The sequence below is a fragment of the Lepidochelys kempii genome, chromosome 2 (assembly GCF_965140265.1).
Source record: "Lepidochelys kempii isolate rLepKem1 chromosome 2, rLepKem1.hap2, whole genome shotgun sequence".
NCBI classification, from domain to species: domain Eukaryota; kingdom Metazoa; phylum Chordata; order Testudines; family Cheloniidae; genus Lepidochelys; species Lepidochelys kempii.
Genome location: NC_133257.1, coordinates 251,855,759 through 251,878,982, shown reverse-complemented (window position 1 = coordinate 251,878,982; position 23,224 = coordinate 251,855,759).

Genomic DNA, 23,224 nt, shown 5'->3' with positions numbered 1-23,224 from the left:
AATCTCTTCTCTGGTTGGCAGTTTGAAATGGTCTGTTTATAGCTTTGTTGAGGTCTCTTGGATCTAAGCATATGTGTAGCTAGCCATTATTTTACTCCACAATGACTAGGGAGCTTGCCCATTCTGTTGGCTCCTCAATTTTTCATATTAGTTGCACTGTTTCCATCCTTGCAAGCTCAGCCGTGAAGTCATCACTGAGTGCAAATGGCACCTTTCTACATGGTTGGTAACTGGTCAGACCTGCTTGTTTATCTGGATTGTATGTTCACCCCAACAGCAACCCAAGCCTTGAAACAGGTCATGATACTCCCAAAGAAACGCCTCATAGCCAGGTTCAGTATGATCTGGGAATGAGAGCACCCATTTTACCAGACTGAGTTTTTCACGGGTGGGTAGGCCTAAAATGGGTGCCACCTGCTTTGGTACTATAACGAACTGGAGTCTGCACATGGTGTTTTTATATTTGATGCTAGCAATGCATCCCCCCTTCAATGGTATAGTTGTGCATCGGATGAAGTGAGCTGTAGCTCACGAAAGCTTATGCTCAAATAAATTTGTTAGTCTCTAAGGTGCCACAAGTCCTCCTTTTCTTTTTCCAGAATAACCAGTTACTTTTATTTTTGTTGGCCACAGTTTTGGACTTAGTTTCAGTCTCTCATAATCTTGTTCAGATGTTGGATCATATTAAAGAAGTTCTGTATTAAAATCACAAATGAGTTTGATTCCCCATAGTTTAAATTCCAGGGTATTACTAATTAAGAGGTCTCTTGGTTTTTGGTATTGTTTCTCTCCCTCTGTGTGTGAAACTTGCAAGCTGCTAATTGTGTTAGTACATTCTAAGACAGAGTCTGTTCTCAAAGCAATACTTTGTAACAACAGAAACAGCACATAGACTCCTCGGCCTTTTGTTGTATTTATCTCGCTTTGTTAACAATTGTGATTAAAATAGAGACAGAGGATATATGTGGATGGATGCTTGGTGTGGATAATAACTGAATGATCAGGGAGGTGCCAGCCTAAGAATCCAGTGTTCATCGGCTGAAGAAGGCGTCAAGTGGAAACAACCAGAGGACCCCCAGACGGCAGACTGGAATCTACCCAACAGTCTCAAGGATGGGAGAATCGAAGAACAAGATGACATCTGGCAGCACGGAGCCATCAGGAATGTGCCATCTGCTGATTGATTCAGCAACAGCATGATGAAGCAATTCCCATAGACTGGCATAGGAAGAAATTCCTATAAAAATGAACTCTAGAAACTGAGAACTTTGGGGTCTGATTCTGCAAACCAACTTCCAGGACCATCAGATGAGCATCTGATAAGGCCCTGTTCCCTCCTCGTGTCCAGGCCACCTGGCCAGTGGCTTGGCACGAGCAACTCTAAGGCTGGTAACTATGATAACAACCTAGCAGAACCTGTGCGTGTGTGTGTGTGAATGAATGTGTGAATAAATATGAAATTGAATGGAATGTCATAGATATAACTAACTGCTTACTATGATTCTTTCTGTATTCACAATAAATGTGGCATTGTGCCTTTTCCCCTTTAATAAGATCCTGCTAGTTTTTATTTTATTGGTGTAACATTTTGGTGGAGAATGCGAGTAAGGGGGAATATTGGTAAAAAACCTCAGTTTTTGTAAATACTGGTGTGCACACCGCCAGTTCTATTGAGCTCGGCATTTCTATTTGGTTAACCAGCCTTCTGGCCTCTAGGAGGCAGAGGTAAAATATACAGAGCTCATATTACTAAGCTACGATTACAGAATCCAAGTCCTATTGTCCACTGAAGTATCAGGGGCAACAAGAAGGCCTAAGGGCCAGGCAGTGCTGCTCGCTGGAAGAAGGAGTAGCAGGATCAGAGAATCTAGGCTGTGTCACTCGCTGACCTGTGCCAGGTGTGATGAGCCTTTCGACTAGCAGTTGCTTTCATAGCAAGTGGTTCCACTTTTTGATTTGATCTTTTCTGGCTATGTTCTTTTGTACTTAGTACATGGATAACCGCTTCCGGTGAATTCAGCTCTCTGACTTGTGCGTTGATAGCTTTTTCCAAAGTTAAATCTCCTTCATGGAGAAGTCTCTCTCGTAACACCTTGTCTTTAATGCAGATGATTCTATCTCTGACCAGAGACTGTTAACTCACCACAGTCACAAGTCCTACTGAGTCCCCTTAATTTTGTGACACATTGCCCTATAGTGTCATCAGCTTTTTGCATGCATGTAAAAATATTGTGTCTCTCACAGGCCTCATTTCTTTTTGGCATGCAATGTTCCTCTGATGTGGTCAGTATTTTACTTAACTTCATGTTTTCACCTTCTTCAAACTTAAAATTGTTATAAATATCCAATGCGTTCTCCCCAAGAACAGGCAAATAGATTGATGATTTCACTTGCTTCCCTTTCCTCTGTTTTCAGTTTCAAACACAGGAGTTACCCTCACAATTACTGCAGCCTCTTTCTCATTTGGCACCTCTGACACCATGTAATGACCTGGGGGTTTATTAAACAACAAACCAGTGAATGAGGACGGAATAAGTTTTTATTAAAAACAACAAAACCTAGAAAGCATCCATGATAAACTGTAATGCCCTTTGTTCTCCACACACACCTGCTGCTTCCAGGAAGCGTTTCGAACTTCTTATATTCATAATACTGTCCCATATGAGGGAGCCTCTCTAAATTGTAATCTTTCACAAACTACACACTGCACATTAAGCAGAGATTTCCATTAAGCTGTCCACGGTGATGCCTAGGTCTTTTTCCTGAGTTGTTTCAGGTGATTTAGAATCCAGCAATATATATGAGTAGTTCAGATTATGTCTTCCAATGTACATGACCTTGTGTTTGTCAATGGTGAATGTTATAGGAATACCAAGTGATCTTTAATGGCCACCTGTGGCCAGAACATCAGTTTGGCACCTTATCCAAACAACAAGACATCCAACATAACCGTGCCTTCTAACATTATGGTGGAACATTGGCTCAGTATTAACCCAGAAGGACAGTTGTGATTACAAGATTCAAATAATCAGTTAACTTAAACGGGGTAACTCTTTATATGAAGCCATTTTCTATGAACAAGAGCTTATGAAATGCACAATGGCAGAGTAAGGGCACCTTTGAATCTAGATCTATGAATCTGAGGTCCAGAGATGGCAGTGGATCCACTGGCAAAACTTCTCTTCTCTCATTACTACAGGTTACAGAAGGGGGCTGACACATTTCAAAGGTGGAAGGCAAGTGCTCCCTTGAAATCAAAGAGCTGTCCTTTACCTGACACTGGACCAGGATCCAAGATGGTCCAATCCAGATCTGAACTTCCTTCAAGTCTGGGGTGGGAGGTTGTTTGGATTAGGTTCTGCTTTGATACTATCAGCTGGTGGAATAATTCAGTAGGAAAACAAAACAATTCAACATTTTCATTAATGTCTTAGATAATGGCATAGAGGGTATGCCTATACAATTTGTAGAACACAAGCTGAGAGGGGTTGCAAGCACTTGGGAAGATAGGCTTAGAATTCAAACGGACCTTGACAAATTGAAAAACTGGTCTGAAATGAACACAATGAAATTTAATAAAGACAAGTATACTTACCTTTCTGAGTGGCTTGGTTACAGGCAGAGGATGACTGTATATTTACATATAAGGTAAACAAAGCCATCAGGCTAACCAAGCAGGGGAGAAGACCATTCAACAACCAGTGACAAAACCTATACCCCAGGAAGCCCTCCTGGCTCTTGAGGCACAGACAATTTACTTTGAGAAATATAAGGGGAGCAAAAAGTTATCCATTAGTGATAGAGTACAGCACCCTTTGAACCTATGAAAGTTGGATCCCCTGGAGGGGCTAGGGATGCTGGTAACTTCATGTGAATAAGAAAACAGCTTAGGCAAAGATAGTAACTTGCTAAAATTAAGTTTTCGTAACTAGAAAGCATGTTTTGTTTTGTTTGTAACCATACTTATCTCTTTTATTCTTGCTTAGGATCACTTACATCTCTATTCTTTGTTAATACACTTATTCTTATTTTATTACAAAACCATCTCAGTTTGGTGTATTAAAGTGAAGTGTAAATCTTCAGCCAACCTAACAAGCTGATATGTGCTCTGTCTCTTTGGAGGCAGCTATCTTAATAATTTCTGTGGGTGCTCAGAGAGAAAAACTGGACTGTGCAGGGAGATGTCTCTGGTGAACTTAGGAACATAGTTCACTGATTGTTATCTGCAAGGCCAGGATTAGACTGGCAGAATCTTGAAGAGTTGCTGGCCAGGCAGGCAGGCTGGTGTATCAATTTTCTGAGACACAGCTTAGCAGCTGCAGAGCTCTCACTCTTGCTAAGGCAGAGGGGTAACACAGTTCTGGGTGTCCCGAGCTCAACATCACAGGCAGTTAACATCTTCTCCTCAATGCATAATACTTATAACTCTTGTTAGCTGGGGACCAAATACAGTCCCAGAAGCGAGAGGCTGGATCCCAAGGCACCATGGGGAATAACTGCAGGAGACACCCTCCTGGGACATTTGCTTCTTCTCGGGTTTCTGGAGAACCAAGCAAGGCTCATCTTAATGCGAATTGTCCGACGGGGCTGCAGCATCCGGAGACCAGCTCATTGCATGCCCTTCCCACCCCCAGTGCCCGTTTCGCCTGACTGAGAATCCGGATTGAAGTCACGAGTGGAAATGGCGTTTCACTAGTCCCCATCTGGTTGCATCAGAAAACCATTACACATCCAGAAGTCCCTGCTCCAGCGAGATCCAGGGTGCGGGGGCGGGGAGGAGTGAGGGGGCGCTCAGGGCTGAAGTTTGTTGGCAGTACTCTGTGGACACCTGGCACTGTACCAGTGCTGGCTCAAGCGACTGCTTGCATGTTGGTTTTTACTGGTGCTAAAGACAGTTACTTGTAAACCTACCTTACAAAGAGACCCAAATGGTTTCTACTTGGCAGATCTGATTAAATAGTGTTGGAGGGAAGGTTGGGGGAAAATCTCTAACAAATCCAAAATACAGGAAGGATCCGCCTTCCTTTTAAACTTCAGCAGGGACTTCAGAATCTCTGAGGGTCTGGGACTCATGGGAATACCATAATGCTTGCTGTTACAAACACAATGGTTGGGAGTTAGGGTACAAGACTGACTGAAATATAGATCAGGAGGACTTGTGGCACCTTAAAGACTAACAATTTTATTTGAACGTAAGCTTTCATGGGCTGCTCAAATAAATTTCTTAGTCTCTAAGGTGCCACAAGTCCTCCGGTTCTTTTTGCGGATACAGACTAACACGGCTGCTACTCTGAAACATAGATGCGGGGGGTGGGGGAGAGCTGAAATCCCACCAGAATAGCAAGACGGAACTAAAGACCTGGAGGGACTGTGTGGTTAGAGTACTGGACAAGGGCTCTGGTTACATGGGTACTAGTCTTGCTGCTATTTACCTGCTGTGTGAATTTAGGCAAACCCCTTCACCCTGTTGCTACCCTCCCATCAGCGCTGGCCTCAGGGAAAATCACACCCTGGGCAAACTTGTATTTTGACACCCCTGGCCCCTGCTGTCACTCCATCCATCCTCCCATCGCCCCTGGCCCCTGCAGCTTCCCTGGGGTCCCCACCTCCCCCAGCACCTCTGGGCCCCGTTGCCTCTCCTCCCATTGCCCTGAGCTCCCTTCCGTGGCCTCGCACTCCAGGCCTGCCCCCCTCCTTGCTTCTTGACCATGGCAGCTGGAGAGCGCCAGCTGCTGGCCAGGTGCCCAGCTGTGAAGGCAGCACCAGCAGCAGCCCGGAAGGAAGGGTGGCCTGGTATGGTATTGCCACTTTCACTTCTGCGCTGCTGCTGGCAGCGGCGCTGCCTTCAGAGCTGAATGCCCAGTCAGCAGCAGCTGCTATCCAGCTGCCCAGGCCAGGTTGCACAGGGAGGAGTTTCTGAGCCCCAGGGCTCCCCTGGCCATACACCCCCTTATCACCAGGCGTGCAGGAAGTGCGGGCTCAGGGACTGGCCTGCTGGTTCTTCAGGGGTGAGCCCTACTGCCTGCACCTGGCTGGGCAGGGGCTCCAGCCCTGGGCTCACCTGTACTCAACCCCACTCCAGCAACCCTGGCCTGCCAGCTTGCAGCCCTGGGATGGTACCTCCCTGACCATGTTGCCCTGGTCAATTGCCCATGTTGCCCACCCCTAAGTGCGGCCCTGCCTCCCATCGTTTGTCTGTACTAGATTGTAAGCTCTTCAGGGTACATAGTGACTGTCTCTCACTATGTGTTTGTACAGTGCATGGCCCAAAGGGCCAGGTCTCAGTTGGGGCTTTTAGGCACTGCCATAATACAGATGGGGGTTGGGTTGACGCTCTTATTACATAGGGGAGGGGTCAGAATATCACTAAGGGGACAGAGGTTGCATTTAGAATACTTGTGATTGAATGGTGTCCAATTCATGACCTTTCCTCACTTCATTCCTGATCACCTACCCCTGGTCTGACGTCCAGTGTCCTCCATGCTGCTTTAAAATATGATCTTGAGGCCCAGCTACATCTCCACATTGAACTTGACTGCTTCATATCCTGGTCTCATGTAATTTGTCAGGCTCCTCCAGAAGACATGACCATTCACTAGAGAAGCACCACCCTACCACAGAATCTTTGGAAAGTTGTGGTGTATGGAAATGTGCAGTCAGAGATGAAGCATCTGTTCCCTGCATTTGCAGATGATTTCCAGATGCTTACACATCCATGAAATGTGTTTCTATTCTACCACATCAAAATATGATGTTTTTCTGAAATAGTCAGTGCTCCACCTCAGAGCATTCATTGGTTCCAAGTTCTCTATAGCAATATATCTTGGTTCCCAGGATAGCATACATCTTACTTTGGCTTTGCCCCAACTCTACTCTTCATGGATTCATAGATTTTTAAAGCCAAAAGGAACCATTATGAACATCTAGTCTGACCTTCTGGATAACACAGTCTCATGGATCCACAGGATCGGTACTTTGCCCCCAGCTTTGGAGTAGTCTCTGGAGGAACCCCTTTCAATGTGCCAGCCCCCAAAGGATCTCATTCTTCCTTCAGGATAGGCCAGGCAGCCTCACCACTTCCTGAGACTGAACCTTTGGGCTCCAGCACCTGCTTCACACCATGAGCTTTACTCAGCAAGTCCAACTGAGATGGACTCCTGGTAGAGAGTGGTACACTCTTCCAGGATTAATGCACCTCCCCAAGCATTTACAGTGATAGGCAGCATTTTCAAAAGGGAATTTATTAATCAACTGGATCACAACATAGCAAGTCCTTAGGTTAGCGTAGAGAAATGAAGGTTAAAGCATAATCCATTCTGGTCAACCCAGAGTCCTGCCAAGCTGTAGTGAACTCCATTTTCAGCCTCTGTCTCTGTCTGACCTCTTTATTCAGTTTCCAGGTGAGCAAGCACCCAGCTTCCTCCAGAAGACAACACTTAATCTCAGACCTCTCCATCTTTTGTTCTTGAGCTGGAGTCTTTGCTCAGTTTACCTGCTCAGAGGTGGAGAAATCCATCAATCATTGGAGCCTACATTGTTTCCCTGGCCCCCTTGTTGATTTGGGTTGGTTTCAACTGGTTCCTTAACAACTCTTCATTCCATCCAGACAGGGAGGTGACACTCACCTAGGTATCTTAGTCTGCCCTGACAGAAAACTTAATCCCTTTTCCCCCACACTGGGTAACAATCCAGCATACAGGGGAAACTGAGGCATGGGTAGGGGTCATAAAAATATTACAAAAAATTCCCATTTCATCACACACACACCCTATAGATTTTCCTCCAAGTGATTCTTGCCTCAAGCCCATAATTTCTGGGTGAGTTAAGGGATATCTTTTAGAAAGACACCCAATCTTGATGTAAAGATTTCCACTGATGAGGAATTCATCATATCCCTAAAAATAGTCAGACACACACACACTTCTGTGCATCCACACACCCCCCCCACATCCTTTTTTAGTTTGCAGATTTGAAGATCATCTAAATGGACTTATTTGTGAATTGTACACTGGATGAGTATCCAAACAAAGAGGAGTATTTTAGCTTGGGGACAGAATTTGAAGGCAGGTTTTGTTGCCAGCTGATACATTTTTGAAAGCACATGTCATTCTATGCCCACTCCTGCTCCTATTCAGCTCAATGGTAAAACACCCACTGATTTCAACAGGAGCAGGACTGGGCCTAAAATCTGCTAGTGATTTAAATAGGTGGTTTGGTTTCTAGAGCTGGACAGGAATTTTCAATGAAATGTTTTTCTTGGAAAACACCAATTAATTAAAACCTGTTTTTTTTTTCCATGAAAATGTGTCAGCTGAGGAAGGTTGGGAAGGTTTCTCTAGTCCAGAAAGGAACCTCTGATCAAAGTGAGACCCCAGGACAGCCAACTGTTTAGGGTAATCATCTGGCCTGCAGGGCTGAAGAAACAGCTTCAAATCGCTCCCTCAAATGAGGCAAGAAGTAATTTGAAGCTGAGTCTCCCACAGCCAAGGTGAGTGACCTAATCACAGGCTGTAGACTCAATCTCTACTTCTATCTATGGCCCAATTAATTTTAATTAGTTATACAAAGCAGAACAGCTCCTAAAGGAAAGATTGGCTCTACAGCCCAGTGGTTAGGGCACTCATCTAGGATATAGAGGATAGATGTGCAAGTCCCTCTTGAATCAGGCAAAGTAAGGATTTAAATCTAGGGCACTGACATTCCAGGTGGGGGCTCTAACCATGAAGCTACTGGTTATTCTAGGATAGGGTCTCATTTTTCACAAAAATCAGAAAAAAGTCTTGGCTGCATTCCAATACAGAAAGAAAACAAATTCTGAAATCTTGAAAAACAGAATTCTTGTTTTCCAGCCAATCTTAATCAGCAACACGCATGGCACCAACGCTCTCCTTTAGATTCTGATACAGTGCAATTGCTCCCTGTCAAGAAAAGTGGGGTATAAATCAGCAATACAGTTTAGATCACTTGCTCTTCCCTGTACAGTGGATGCCCAAAACAATTTTGAGAGCTGCAAGGGAAACTGGAGAGCTTTCATCTATCTAATCTACTAGGCCTAAGTGTTTCTACAGCACCAATCACAATGGTATCTAAGAGCTATGCATAGGAGTCAAAGCTAATTTTTTACTCCAAATTGACTAAAGAAGAGGAAGTCATATACATTTATGGAGACGTGGCTATGTTCTGTTTTTTCCAGTGGTGCTTAGGATCAGGTATAAAGCCAGATCTACAGTTTGTTTTCTTTTTCAGGGTGCCAGTTGTTTCCTGAAGCACAGATGATTAGGGAGACTGAAGATTCTTCTGAAGGGATCTGAATAGTTCAACTTGTTTGTTCTAGGTTCTAAGAGAGCTAAATTAAGGTATTTCTGCTTCTGATACTGTTGGCTACAGACTTTATAATGCCTACGGCCAAGTCTACATTAAAAACTTTTGCCAGCAAATATTGTTGTTTAGATGTGTGTGGGGTTTTTTTTTGTTTGTTTGTTTTTGCAACATTGCTATCCTGAGAAAAGCCCTGGTGTAGATGCAGTTATACTGGCATAAAGTACTTTTGCCAGTATCATTTATTTAGCTCACTTTTTTGCTGGTATAAACTGCATCTATACTATGAGGATTTTGCCAGTATAAAACTTTTAAGTGTAGACTAGGCAACTTTTAAGTGTAAGCTGAGTATTTAAATTACCAGTATTTTCCATTCTGACTTTTCCCAAATTCTTGTGGCTGTTTCATTGGATGTGGGATCTTTCCTCATTCCCATACAGTACATAAAATGTAGGGTTAGTATCTGATTTTTTGGCTTACAGAGGAGTGGCTTCTTGGGCAAGTGCTGGCCATGCAATGCGGCCAATGACTGCTAACATTGTTACTTGGATTCATGTTAAATCCATGATCATGTTTATATGTGGATATGGTTATTTTGCAGTGTTTTTCAGGACTGATACACAGCAGTGGGGACCTTGTATTAGAGTATTTGCTAAGTTCCTGCTGCCACCCTTACCTCATAATCATCTTCTGAAGCCAATTTCCATGGTGGGGCTCAGATCCTGAAATTTGTTTTTGTGTCACTATTGTGTATTGTCAGGTGAAAACTGGCAATTATTTCCTCTGGTGTTCAAGGAGATTTAACAAACACGTGGGTGTGCTACTCTTACTACGCTTGGGTCTGTAACTACTAACCCTCTCCATGGCTTATTAACTGAAAACCAACAAACTGTAAATTAAAGCAAAAAGAATTTAAAATTAAGACAATGCATCATAATGCAACTCAGGAGTAGAGCTGGTTCTTTAATGTATTTCTCCATAGAATATTTCAGAACAAAACAATTTTTTTAAACCAAAAATGAAAATTTGTGATTAAAGACATGCCTCAAAGGAGTTGTAGTTAAATTGCCTGACTCCCTAGATTCCTCTGTGGGCCCCTCCCTAGCTGGACTACATTTCCCATGGTGCACCATAGTAGCCCACTCTTGCTGAGCCACTACAGTACATCACTGCAGTTTTGTGGCTACACTGTACCCCAACAATGTCATATGGCTGCGTAGCCCTCCCCACAGAAAAGAATGAGAGCATGAGGCATCCCTACTACAACTCCCAGGAAGCAATTCAGCAGCATTTCCGAGTTGGCAAGCTTTCATTTTTTGGACAAAAATACTTTTTGGGGTATTTGACTTTTTGACAAAAAGATGAACGTTTCCATGGCAAGCAGACAGTTCATAAACAATTTAGATAATGGCACAGAGAGTACATTTATAAAGTTTGTGGATGTTACCAAGCTGGGAAGGGTTGCAAGTGCTTTGGAGGATAGGATTAAATTTCAAAATGATATGGACAAACTGGAGAAACGGTCTGAAATAAATAGGATGAAATTCCAAAAGGACAAATGAAAAATACGCCACTTAGGAAAGAACAAACAGTTGCACACATACAAAATGGGAAATGACTGCCTAGGAAGGAGTACTGCAGAAAGGGATCTGGGAGTCATAGTGAATCACAAGCTAAATATCAGTCTACACACACACACCACCCCCAAACATCATTCTGGGATGTATTAGCAGAAGTGTTGTAAGCAAGACGCAACAAGTAATTCTTCTGCTCTACTCCATGCTGTTAAGACCTCAGCCAGAGTATTGTGTCCAGTTCTGGAGGGCCACATTTCAGGAAAGATGTGGACAAATTGGAGAAAGTCCAGAGAAGAGTAACAAAAATGTTTAAATGTCTAGAAAATGTGACCTATGAGAAAAGATTGAAAAAATTGGATTTTTTTTAGTCTGAAGAAGAGAAGACTGAGAGGGGACATGATAACAGTTTTCAAGTACGTAAAGGGTTGTTACAAGGAAGAGGCTGAAAAATTGTTCTCCTTAACCTCTGAGAATAGGACAAGAAGCAAGGGGTTTAAATTGAAGCAAAGGAGGTTTAAGTTGGACATTAGGAAAAACTCCCTGTCAGGGTAGTTAAGCATTGGACCAAATTGCCTAGGGAGGTTGTGGAATCTCTGTCATTGGAGGTTTTTAAGAAAAGGTTAGAAAAGCACCTGTCAGGAATGGTCTAGTTCATTGTTTCTCAGCGACCAGCCCATGGACATCTCCCTGACACAGTTTAAGAAGGCAGCAAGCCAGTCCCTGGTATCGAAAACGTTGAGAAACACTGGTCTATTTATTACTTAGTCCTGCCTTGAGCATAGGTGCTGGAACTAAGGTTGCTTCTGCACTCCTGGTTTGAAGTGTTTTCCATCGTATACGGGGTTTACAGTTTGGTTCAATGGCTCTCAGCACCCCCACTATACAAATTGTTCCAGCACCCTGCCTTTGAGTGCAGGGGACTGGACTAGGTGACCTGTTAAGCTTGCTTCCAGACAGTCCTACACTTCTAGGAGTCTACGATTCTCGTGAAAAGGAAAATGGTTGTATTGAGAACCCAAGTTTCTGTTTAAAAAAAACAAAAACAAAAACCGGTTTGGATGGAAAATTTTCAACCAGCCCTACTAGGGACCCTTCTTTTGAAAACAAAATCTCCTCTCAGCTCATGGCAACTGTAGCCTTCAGTTCTTAAGTGTAGAGTGAATTTCAATACAGGGGCCCTATCAGACCCCAGCATCAAAGGCCCAGATGGCAGAAAATCTGCAGGTGGAAGAGGCTGTGGTGTTAGAATGCAACTGTAATGGCAACAAGGTGCCTTAGGCAGTTTGCGTAGCCCATAAATGGTATGTCACGGGGTGGGAAGGGGTTTGGCTAAGACAAGCATGGAATGCATTGATTCAGCACATTCCCTGAGCAGCCTCTGCTGGTGGGGCTACTGTAGCTTCCATTGCAAATGAAAGCTGTCATTCAATGCTGGCAGAAACCCATTCTAAACCCATGGTGGAAGACAGGCAATGGTAACCCAGCTTGCCCTTTCTTGGGGTGAATTGCCTCCAGAGAGCAGCCTATCTGATGCAGGAAGATGTGCTGGTAATGGTGAATCTGGCATGCATTTTGTTAGTCGGCTAGATATGGCAATTGCTATGATCTTGTCTTCCAAATACTTCACCACTAAATTTCTTGGAGCCTGCTGTCTACAAAACAGCTGCCACTTTGTGAGGCAGAATGGATGCAACATCTCAAAGAGGAGACACTGTGCTCTCTCTCATTCATGACCTTGGGGAAGTTATTTTCCCTCCTCTTGCTTCTTTTCCCCCTCCTACTCTCTGTCTGTCTTATTTGATTAGGTTGTAAGCTCTTTGGAGCAAGATCTGTCTCTTACCATGAGTTTATACAGCTCCTAGCACAATGGGACCCCAATCTCAGCTGGATTGTTCAAGAGCTACTATAATGCAATAAATAAATAATAATAATGGAGAAATTACTTTAGTTCTTTTTTGCTTTGCTGTTTCCCCTCAATACAGAGTAAGGCTGTGATCCTGCACAGTGAATCATAGAAATGTGAAGGGACCTTAAGGGTTTATCTCTAGTCCATCCCTCTGTGCTGAGGCAGGACCAAGTAAACCCAGACCACCCTGACAGGTGTTTGTCCAACCTGTTCTTAAAAACCTCCAATGATGGGGATTCCACAACCTCCCTTGGTAGCCAATTCCAGTGCTTGACTTATTAAAAACTTTCTAACTATGAGTATCCCACTGAATTGAAGTCAAGTCATCCCATGTCACTAGGGCCTTGATCCTGCAATCAGATCCATGAGGGCAGGCCCCCACACCTGTGTAGAGTCCCACTGAAGTCAGTGGGGCTCCACACATGTGCAAGGGTCCAGCCTTGCAGATCCACCAGCTGGAAGCATGGTTGCTCTCTGTGTATGGAAAACCATGAAGTCAGCACTATGGAGGGTTTGTTTTCATGGACAATGAGATGCCAAAACCTCTTGATGAGATTACAGCCTTATTAGGCATATTTGAAGTTGCAGGGGTATCACTGTTTAAAGTGACAATTGCTTTTATTTTTACATTTAGCCTAATTGTAGGGACCATTACCAAGCACAAGAGCAGCAATGCCCCCACCCCTTTTAATTTTTGCATCTTAGTCATTTCCCCACTCATTTCTGCTCTCATTCTGAGATATGACATTTATAACCCTCCATTTCCTCTTATGAAACAGGATAATTTTTTCTCACTTAAACCTACAAGAAAAAGCTCACTTTGTCTCCCTAAAGTGTAAAAAAAAATCAAGCTAGTTTAATTATGTCAATGAATGTTTTAGCTGTCTCAAAACTATTTAGTAGGACTTTCAAGATGCTTTACTATTTGAGGCTGAAAAGTATGCTTGTCTGGGTAAATTTTGTCTATGCTTTGTTCCTTTGTCTAACCAAATAAATAACCTGGTGTGTGACCCAAGGATAATGACTGTATTTCATATCAGTGAGATCTTCAAAGAAAACATGTAAATTGTAGACTACAAAACTATTCTAAAATATTCACAGACATATTCTACTTCAGGAAACATATACATATTCATTGACAGTCTTTATTTGTCTTCAAAACACTGAAATAATTTGATTCTGAAAGAATAAATCACATGGAATTCTAAAAATAAATCCATTTGTTTCCAGCCAAGACTCCAGTATAGTTTCTCATTAAGTGATTAACATTTCTGCAATCATATTGAGCAGGCAAGAGTACTAATTAAGACATATTGGTTTGCTATGGTGCTTTCTATCCTCAACAGGAGATTTTCAAATTATTGTAGTTTACATGGAAGTTTCCCATGAATACCAATTCTCCTATTTCTAAAATTAAAGGTTGCTTAAGATTTATAGCAATGTTTTTACTCTGATGCTTGGCTCTTGAAGTGAATGTGTCATACCTTTCTTTGTATTTTGAATCTTTGTATCATTGAAATCAATTGCAAAATCCCCAATGACTAGAATGTGAGCAGCATCAGGCCCAAAGTGTGTTTTCTATGGGGCTAAATGTAATTTATTGTGCTTTTTCAATGTGTAGCTGCATAATTTATGCATAGGGGTTTCCGGTCTGCATACACTTATCTACAATACTAAGTTCCAGTGATTACAGGAAAAGGAGACCCATTTACAGCCTTGCTTGTTACAGCCTTGCTGTTTAATTGTGGCCCTGCCATATAGCACAAGGAAAGATGGGCAAGTGGTTAGGAAGCTAGTCTGGGATTCGGGACATCTGTGTTCAATTCCATACAGCCTTCCCATGGGACCTTGGGAAAGTCGCTAAATCTCTTTGTGCCTTGGTCTCCCATCTGTAAAATGGGGATAATAGCACTCCTGGGATGTTGTGAGGATAATTACAGTAAAGAGTGTGAGGTGCTCAGAAACTATGGTAATGAGGCCATAGTATTGTAGAGAGATTAGACCCCCCAGATGCTCTCTTTCATGCCCACATTAGAAGGCTAGGGCCTCATTTACAATGACATTGTGGGTGCTAAACACCCATTGAAGGCACCCAAAAATTGAGGCATGTAAAATTAGAAGCTACTTTTGACAAACTGGCCTTCTATCTCCTATGTGACTCAATTTCACTCTCTGTAAATACAGAATAACACCTGCCCTTGTAAAGTGCTTTGAGATCTTTGAATGAAGAGAGTTTATTTTACTTCCCAAGCCAGAATGAGCTACACTGGTATGAGCACCTATATATTGGTATAACTGCCACACTAGTTTTTCCCCCACAAACACACTTTAACTATACCAGTATGGTTAAAGGAGCAAAACTTTCTAGTGCAGACAAGCCCTAAGCCACTCAAAACAGCTCTCACTCTGCCCTCTGTAAAACTGCACCAGAGGTGAGGGGGAAATTCGAACAGTGAGCACGCTGGGAAGCCAAGAGAGATTCCCTTAGGCAACCACTTTAAAGGTTGATGCCTCTGGTCCATAAAAAAGGAGTGTAATGTAGGTTCTGTCAGTGCTTAGCAAGTGTGCTGTTACTACATAATGCATATAGATCTTGGTAGCAAAATCCTGCCTCTAGCAGGCTGGGAGGGCCCTCAAAGAAGAAGTAAAACCACTGCATGGTGGGGGACAAGCTGGGAAAAAGCCATGCAGGGCATCTGTGTCCCTACCATAGTGCAGAGCAGTGCCCCCTCTTCAATAGCAGGCAGGGGGCATTGGATGGTGGGGAGGTGATAGGCTGAGGGAAAGCAGAGAAGTGGCTGCCACCCACCCATCTTGCGTGCAGGTAAGGAAAGATCTCAGTGTGGGAATCCTGGGGCTACAATCTGCCCACACATGGTGCACAGCATTGTTTTAATGATTTATTATTAAAGTACAAGACTAAACCTTGTGCATAGTCTGCACTTATGAACATGAACAGTGACCTTATGTAAATGGTATGAGATGGGACAAATGGCACCTAAGAGTGAGGTGACGGGGAAAGGCTGGGTTTGGCAGGCTCCCCTTCAAGCTGCTCAGGATCTGCACCTTTAGGCACATTTTTATTTTTTCAAAAGTACCCACTAATTCAGGGGAAAACCTCTGGCTTCTGCTTTGGAGCTAGCTGACAGTGAGGTTATGAGGTTTCATCACTTAAATTACACAAAATCCTGAGGTTGGCAGGAAGTGGGGTTGCTAGCCTTAATGGTGATATTTTGGGAACACACTTAATTATGAAAGATCTCTTTGGTAAGATCAAAGTTTGTAAAGCAAACAAAACCACCCCAGTGCTATACGCCATTAGCCCTGTGCTCTCCTAGCATATCACCTTGGCTGAAACAGAGGGATGAATACTCAGTTATAATTAAACAGCAAAAGCTCAGTGAAAGGCTGGCTTTGTTTTCCTTTTGAGAGAGGGGGCACGTTGATTAGGATGCTGAGGTTGCTTTCCTACTCATTTGGAAGAGTCCCTTGATAGCTTTAACTTCCACTTGGACAGTCAATAGACATGAGCAGAACTCCCTGCTCTCTCAGTGGCACTTCCCTTGGTAGGAGGCTATCCTTCCATTTCTGCCATGGTATATTGGAAAGGCAGAGCAATGGAACATTTTACTTACCAGCCAACTGCACTATAACCAGTGCAATCACCTACCATGCTGATGAACACAGTATAAATTACTCGACAGACAGGTTTTTCTATTTCCACATTACAATGCACTGAAACAAGCTAAGTCGTTTTCTTTATGACTGAAGCAAATTTAATCCAGACTGCAAAGAGACAACAGCTATGAAACCTTTCCCTCCCCAGTACCAGTTTACTGAGTCACAGCTCAGAGCAGAACTACATTTCAAGCTGACTCATATTCTTCATCTAGTTCTCGTCCCAGCATGTGAAGCATGTAGCAATTGTTGTTGTTTAATAATCGTATTGCAGCAGCACCTAGTGGCCTTAATCAAAGATTGAGACCCATGGTGCTAGGCACTGTACAATGTTCGGCAAAAAAGACAGTCCTTTCCCTCAATTGCTTACAGTCTGAAACACAAGAGATAGATGCAACAGTCACTGGGAGCACATGGTTACAGTGAGTCAGTTAGCATAAGTGTAATAAGTAGTGGTCACAGCTGCATGAAAACCAAGTCCATTTCTTTCCTAAAAAGGAGTCTAGCCATTTAAACATTATCACAAGATACTGTGTACGTTAACCTCAAGAGGTTGGATTCACGGAGGGTGGTGTGAATTACACCCCCATCTTCCCAAAGGGGCAGCCTTACCTGAGATGGGATGTATTCAGGGGAGGCCAGGTAGCAGTTCCAATGTCCTCCTCCCCTAAGGGAGCAGCTTTAAGTTCTGGTCAGGTGCCACAGGAGCCCGAGAGAGGTGGCGTGCCAAATTCTATCATCAGATGTCACCACTAGAGGTGTAAGGTAGAACAACAACATGGAGAGGAGCTGGATCAATATGTATTAAACAATAACAGGTGCTTCCATATTTGAAATCTTTGAAGGGAGGAGGCCAACAGTTGCCCTGCAGCCCGTCAGTCAGTTGTATCATTAACTCACCAACTGTACTTCACAAGCACTAGTGGCCAGATTGTGGCTTTTAAACCATAGCCTGGAGAGGGTGCAGAACAGCCACGCTGAAGGATGGAAGCCCCAGGAGAAACTGTCAGTCTCAGAAAGGCTCCCAAGGAGCACATGACAAAAATGGCATCTCTTTCACCCTTACACGTGCGCCTCTCCACACCCAGGCAGCACTGTTGACCACAGAGTAAAGAGGCCATGGTCTCACCTTTACTTTATTCCTTCCTGTTCTGGTTCCAGTACCTGTACGTGGGTTGTCCAGAAAACCATCAAAGAGTGGGGACTTCACTCCCCAACAGGATTGTACTCTGTGGGGAATGCTGCCTGCTGCCACTCCTCCTTACTCCCTTGCACACCTGCCCAGGACAGGGTACAATTGGTCCTAACCATTTGTACATGTCAGAGGGAGCCCTGTCCCTTTGTAATGTCATCACCCGCTTGGGAGTTGTACCTTTTTTATAGGGATGTAAATGAAAAATGAGGAGAGGAAGTGAACTGATTCAGAATTCATTGCCTACACAGGTAAGCCATGCTTTGCACTTGGGAACTTTTTTCCTTCCAAACGTCAAGTAAAATAACATAACATTTGATCTACTCATTTCCCTCTCTCCCCGCAGCATAAATGCAGTGCCAGTCCAACAACACTGGAGATTACAATTCACTCCACCTAGAGCAAGTAATTTATAGCACAGCCTTTCCTGTACCATGCCAGTCTCTACACCAGGCAACTGTCCATCCTTGGTCTCTCTGAAGAGACTGTGAACAAGGGCAACAGTTGTGATGTAGACATCTGTCTACTAGAAATGTGTCTGAGACTTTACACTAATTTCCTACAGGCCATCAAACAACTGTCATTGGCAGCTTGCGCCAGAATTTAACCAGTGACCTAGAGATAAAGGGTCCTTTGGTCAATTCTTTTTATAGCTGTGTTGGTGACTCACAAGTGGAAGGAACCTCACACCACCAGAGGCAGAACAGGGGTGTCTCAGAACTGCCATGGTTTGTTTCTTCAAGAAGTCTGAGAGCTGCTGTTTCACCCTCCGCGAGACATCCCAAATAGAGTAGGATTGACAGTGTCCTTTAGATACTCCCTCATAAGGGAAAGAACTTGATATCGGGATGAGAAGGGGCGGGGGGAGGAAAGGGACAGCTGTAGCCTCCCCAGTTGCAGCCTTAGCTATATATGAACTGCAGAGTCTCATTCTTTGCCACATACATGCTCTCGCTCCCCTGACCTGCCATCCAGCCACAGTCCTGCCGGATTCTGGCACCAGAGGCAGGAATCCCTAACCACTCTCCTCTGCTCTGAGGGTTGCTTTTCAGCTTCATTTCTGATCCATGTACTAGGAGGTCAGTGGGAGACTTAACCTCACACATGGTTGAGGAGGTTGCCAGAGACTGAGGTTGTGGCAGGGATGGAGATAGGGGGAGAAGAGAGGGCTTTACTATAGGTGGCAGTGGGGAGCTGGATTAAGCCTCAGAAAATCAAGGCCCCGCTTTGAGAGGGTGGTACAGGGAAGTCCACAGACAAGTTGCTTAATTACAGTTGAGTATGAGTGACTGCATTTGTGTGTTATTTAACGATCACACCATCTAAAACAAAGCAATGAACCAGACTTGTTCTTTGTTAACCTGACAGTTACCCTCTCCTAAAGTGGATCATTAGGAGCCTGATCCTGCACCCACTGAACCAATGGCAACATTCCCTTTGGCACCAGTCAATGCAGGATTGAGCTCTAGAAAAAAAAATATGTCCTCACCATCCTAGGGCTCAGTCCTAGCAATGACTTGGCACCCACTTCTCACAAGCATCCCTTCTCATCAGGTGTGCCTGTGATTGTTAAATAATCCCAGTCCTGGTATCAGACCATGCCCCCAAGGCTTCCTGCTTGGGTGCAATGGTTTCACCCTCTTGGTCTATCCTGGCCCCAGCTGGGCTACTGAATAGTTCAGATCCCCTTCTGAAGGTTTATTATTGTCCAGTTGTAGGCCAGTTCCCCACTGGCCTATGGGAAGACCCAGGCCCACCCACTACTCCTGGTCCCAGCCCAGGGACCCTAAGAATAGCAGCCACATGCCACTATGTCCCTTTAACTACACTGCTTTCAGTTCCCTGGGCCACTTCCCCACAGCCCCAGCCTTTGCCAAAGCTTCACCCTTACCTTAGAGCCCATCTAAACTCAGGCCCAGCAGCCAGCCAAAGCGCTTCCTCATTGCCTCAGTCCCTACCAGCACTGAGCTGTCCATGGTGCTACAGTTCCCTTTAGCCAGCCAGGAGCACCATTTACACTCCTCTAGCTCCAGGAAGGAACTGACCAGCTCTACAGCTCCTTTTATACAGCCCTCCTGGGCCTGGATTGGCTGCTTCCCCTGCAGTCACTCTAGGCTGCTTGATGGACTCCTCTGCTGCTCCTTTCCTGGGACAGGTGTTGCAGGATACTGAGGCCTCCAGCAAGGGACCTCTGGGCCTAGTCCACCCCGTCATAGTCCTACAAATACAAACAGGCACAGAGTGTACTGTTGTGAGTAGTCCCATTGGCTTCCACAGGACTATGTTTAGTAATATGCTGTCTGGCAATACGTATTTGCAGGAGCAGGCCCCAGAGCTTGTTAAAATGGAAAGAATTAAACAAAAAAAATAGTGTTATAATCCCTATCGCTGCTCAACCAGTTAGTGGAATGACAACAGACTAGTTAATTCCACTTCTATTATTATTTACAGTATGATGGCACCTAGAGGTCCCAACTGAGATCTGGACTTCATTGCATTAGGCACTGGCCAGAGGCAGAGAACAAGACAGTCTCTGCTCTGAAGAGTTTACAGTCTAGATTGACAAAGATGGGAAGAGAAACAGAGACAACAGAAGTTGTCTTGCCTAAGATCTCAGAACGAGTTCCGTGGCAACCCACATCTCCTGTCTTCCAAGCCAGTGCCCAGTGAACACACTGCCTCTCTTCTAACCACTCTCCCTTCTCTTGCACTCTGTTAATAATACTGCAGTGCTCTGGTTGCAGGGAGATGTTTAAATCCAAACAATAGGCAGTTTTCATTATTTGGTATTTATTAAATTCCTAAAAAACCCTTTGCATTAATATTCATTTTTGTAAAATATTCTTCTTCCCAGAAAACTGCACCCAAATTTGGCAATAAAATATGCATATTTATGGTACTGTATTAATAATACCTGACAGTGTCCTTTGAAAATCTGTGGCCTTTGATGAATGGCTGTAATACATTGCACATTTGGATGCACAAAACTTTTAAAACTGCAATAACAAAATTTAACCACAGTGTAATAGAACATAATAGGATTGTTATTTCCTGCAAAATTATTACACTTGCAGCAGCTGTCTTCCTTGAATTTTTGCTTTAAGACTAAACAACTTATTCCTCATTATTTTCTCATATTATACAAAGTATTCTAACAGGGCCTGGAAGCTGAATACCATGTTAACAATACATACTTTAGTAAATGTATGTCCATATTGATGCTGAAGGCATACCTGAGATTGCATAACCATACTGTATATTTCTATTATGCTGTAAGTACAGTCTCAGACAAAATAGAATTTATTCATAGTATATTTACTCCACGGATGCAAGCATAAATATGGAAATGTCTGAAGCTTAGACTGGGAATTGCCTACTGCTGCTTTCAAGTCATGCAGCATTCTCTGCACTCTAAATGAAGGTTGACAGCAGAAAAGGCAGAGCCGTACTTCCAAGGAAAAGCATTACAGAAGGATCAAGCTTGCATATCATTAGGTTGCCATTGAATTATAATACAGAATGACAGTGGACACACAGTTGGAGCTTCCACCACTATTTTCTTGAATTGAACAACTGTGTACTGTGAGAGTGAACATTTTAGATTTGGGAAGGTCCCGTCACAGAGTGGTCTGACTGAAGAAAGCCCACTTTTTATATCAAATTCATGTACCAAGTAACTCTGTGTTGAAACTAATCTAATTAAAGGGTTCTCATCTGGTTTACAAGTCGTTAAGAATGAACAGATCAGCAGAATGCACTGCAGACTACAGAAGCAGTTAGACAATATGTTTTTCCTGGAATAAAAATTGGAACTCCAGACACCTGTTGGGTCAGATCGTCATCTAGAGTAAATCGACATAGCTCAATTGACTTTCGTGGAACTGTGCCAGTTTTCACCAGCAGAGATCTGTACCATTGTCTCCTCATCAGCAGGAGTTACAGAATGGGATGTAATAAGAAAAGGTGAGTTTGTGATTAGAACTTCCTCTGAGGCAACAAACTCAAGTCACACAATCATTTTTCGAAGTGGCAAAAAAAAAAACAAACAATAAAAATTGCTCACAAGGCGGTTGCTGAAGGGTAGCTGGACCAAGAGAGAATAATCCAAGCTCAGCTCCTGCAGCTCCAGGTCTAAACAGATATGTGAGTCATCGTCTTTAGTTGTATATACATTTTAATTCACACCTTTCCAGCCACTCATTGCGTCTGTGTGCATATTTTTTTAAAAACGAATCAATTGCCCAGAAAAGGTGTCAACACTGGAAATAAGATCCTTTGGTTACTGAGCAGACACCAAACAGCATGGGCAAGCTTACCAGACAATTTGACCCTAGTGTAACCTGGAGGTGCATACCTCATGGAGAGAAAGTGTCAGGAATAATTCCTCCGGCGGCTTCCATTGCAGTGTGACCCCCTCCACGCCCCGTGACTTCAACCACAAACTAGCCCTTAGTCTCTTTTCTTTGCTTATGGCTTTGTGGCATTTGTCATGCTGCCCCCTATGCTGTCTGGATTGTCATTTACCAAGTGTCCTCTCCTTCAGGTTCCTCCTTAAAACCTCACTCCTCCCTCAGCATTAATATGCCTTCAACCTCCATCTGAAGTGTGATCTTGTGTTTTTCTCATTTAGACTGTGAGCTCGTCAGGGCAGGGATAATGTCTTTGCATTTGTGAAGTGAAGGGTAAATTCAGGATACTACAGAAATGTTGTGTAATACTAACATTAATGGGCCAGATCCTCAACTAGCATAAATTGTCTTAGCTTCATTGACTTCAGTGAAATTCAGCTCACACAAACTGAGGATCATACCCAATAATTTTACACAATTGCCTTCAAAGTAAAGGGCTCTGCAAGAACTATCTAATACTACTTCTTCTGAACTTCCTGACACAGTGGGACAAATTCATTCCAGGAATAACCACTACACCCCAAGATAAGCAATGAATTTGGCTCACTTAAGGGCCTAGCCCAGGGGTGGGCAAACTATGGCCCTTGGGCCGGGTCCAGCCCATCAGGCCTTTTAATCTGGCCCTCGAGCTCCCGCTGGGGACTGGGATCAGGGGCTTGTCCCGCTCCAGCTAGGGAGCAGGCCGAGGGCTTGCTGCATGGCTCCTGGAAGCAGCAGCATGTCCCCGCTCCAGCTCCTATGTTTAGGGGCAGCCAGGGGGCTCTCTGCACACTGCCCCCACCCCAAGCGCCACCCCCCAGCTCCCATTGGCCAGGAACTGTGGCCAATGGAAGCAGCAGGGGTGGCTCTTGCGGATGGGGCAGTGCGCAGAGCCACATGGCTAGCACCGCGCCTCTGCATAGGAGCCATAGCTGGGTATGCTGCTGCTTCTGGGAGCTGCGGGGATGGCGCCTGTGGACGGGGCAGTGCGCAGAGCCACCTGGCCATGCCTCCGCGTAGGAGCCAGAGGGGGGACATGCTGCTGCTTCCTGGAGCTGCTTGAGGTAAGCACTGCCCAGATCCTGCACCCCTGAGCCACCACCCACGCCCCAACTCCCTGCCCCAGTCCTGATCCCTATCCTGCCCTCTGAACCCCTCGGTCCCA